The sequence below is a fragment of the Meleagris gallopavo genome, chromosome 2, assembly GCF_000146605.3.
Source record: "Meleagris gallopavo isolate NT-WF06-2002-E0010 breed Aviagen turkey brand Nicholas breeding stock chromosome 2, Turkey_5.1, whole genome shotgun sequence".
NCBI lineage: Eukaryota > Metazoa > Chordata > Aves > Galliformes > Phasianidae > Meleagris > Meleagris gallopavo.
In genome coordinates, this window is record NC_015012.2 from 40494456 (window position 1) to 40496431 (window position 1976).

A 1976-nucleotide genomic window follows, 5' to 3' on the forward strand; every position below is an offset into this window, starting at 1 on the left:
AAAAAAGAGGGGGTGACATTAGCCATGATTAAGAGGCAGGGAAAATAGAAGTATATGGAAGTTTATGAAAGGGAAATGGTTTTCCCTTAGTAAATATAAGATCAGAATGCCCAGGTACATAAAACAAAAGAGTAAGATTCAAATCCAGATTCAGCGAGTAAACATGAACAACGAAGAAATTATTAAAGATAGCATGTAATTTCAAAAGGGATACAAGTGTCTGGGATAGTTTGTTTGTTTGTTTTTTTTGGTAGTTTTGAGCTCTCATCTTCCTGCCCTTAGTCAGTGCCGAAGCATCTTTATCTATCTGTGTTAAGACAGCTTCCTCACAATGTACATTATGGTATCTCTACCTAATGTTACTTTCTTATATTTCTGATTTAGGCATCTAGGCCTTGCTGACAGCAGAAACAGCTCTGCTTCTGCTGTGAGCTTGAAGTTGCTGATAGGATTTGGGCTTCCTCTCTTCCTTCTGCTTGGCTATCTTCAATGGATAAACAACTCTTATTCTTTCCTGCTAACAAATGGTATGTTCTTTCCATCAGGTTCACTAGCACAAAGACTTTTAAGCAACTTATAAAAATTGAAGGAATTACTTACATGAGTGCCATATATGTTATTCTTCCTGTAAGAAGTTTTCTTGTGAGTGATATGGTTTATCTAACATATTCCTATTCAAAAAAAAGATGGATCCTCTGGCACTTTTAAAGGGTGGAAATTTCACTGCATTCCTGTAGCACTGCAGTGAGATATAGACCAAATTTTGAAATTACGTGGTCAATGTTACAAATTTCAGATTATGCTTGTGCTACTCTGAACATTACATACATGTATTAAAGCAAATAAAGAGGGGGAAGTCTTGGGTTTGACTGTTTTAAGTGCAAAATATATTGCTTTTACAGATTTACTTATTTTTAATAGTATGTGGTTTTTGTATTCCTCGTACATACTCTGTGCTTTTAAAAAACTTGTTGCCACATCATCTTTATCCAGGTCATAAATTAACCCTGGTCTTTGTTATTTCTGCATAGTATATTGATTCTCTCTATTGCCCTTATTGTTCATTCACCCTCACAAACTCCACACTACACTAGCCATATCAAGTTGTATAAAATGATCTTATGGTTCGGGTTTGTTTTGTTCATTCTTCCCTGCTCCCTTATATACATCGAGAACTTTTTGTTTTCTTTGCAACTGGCCCTAAAAATGTCTATATATACACTATAAGCTTCTTCTTTACCTCATTTTGCTGGAGCTTTCTAAAAGATATTTCAAAATCCAGTTTGCATCTTAACTCCAAAAGTATACATCTACGTATTAAGTTTCCTAGAAATCAGCTATACGTGCCCAGGCCAGTGTTTACCTAAGCCTTCTCCATCTCCTTCTGTATTTTGTTGGTAGGAAGAAAATAAACATAGATAATTTATCTTAATGTGATCTGCTGTAATTCATCAATATAGCATTTTCTGGAATGCCTCATAAACTTCCATACACTAAACAACACCAAATGCTAGCCCTGGAACTCTAAAGAATCATGGAAACAGTTCTACAGTACATTTCCCATTATTGATCCATAAGAATTTTCATGCTCCCAATTTTGCATAATTCTCAAGTTGAAACGAACCCAAAGCATGCAATGTGAAACTCAGCCAAACATTCTGCTTTCCATAATTCCACCTCAAAGCCTTACATTGTCCTGACTTCTCTCAAAGCAGTGTTCACGGAAGACGTGCAAGCATTGACCAACCCTATGCTGAATTCCAAGTTTGCAGCATGTATTTGGTTTCACTATAAGCCTTTTGCATAACTTTGGTTTTCTACATTAAAATGATTTACGTAATCTTCAGAAAGGTTTGAATAGGGAAGAAGTAAAACAAACTCCACTGTCAAGAAGTCCTCTACTTCACTCCAAGTCTTTGACTCCTGAACTCACCCTGGCACCATAGATCAAGTTGTACATTGGGAACAAATTTTGA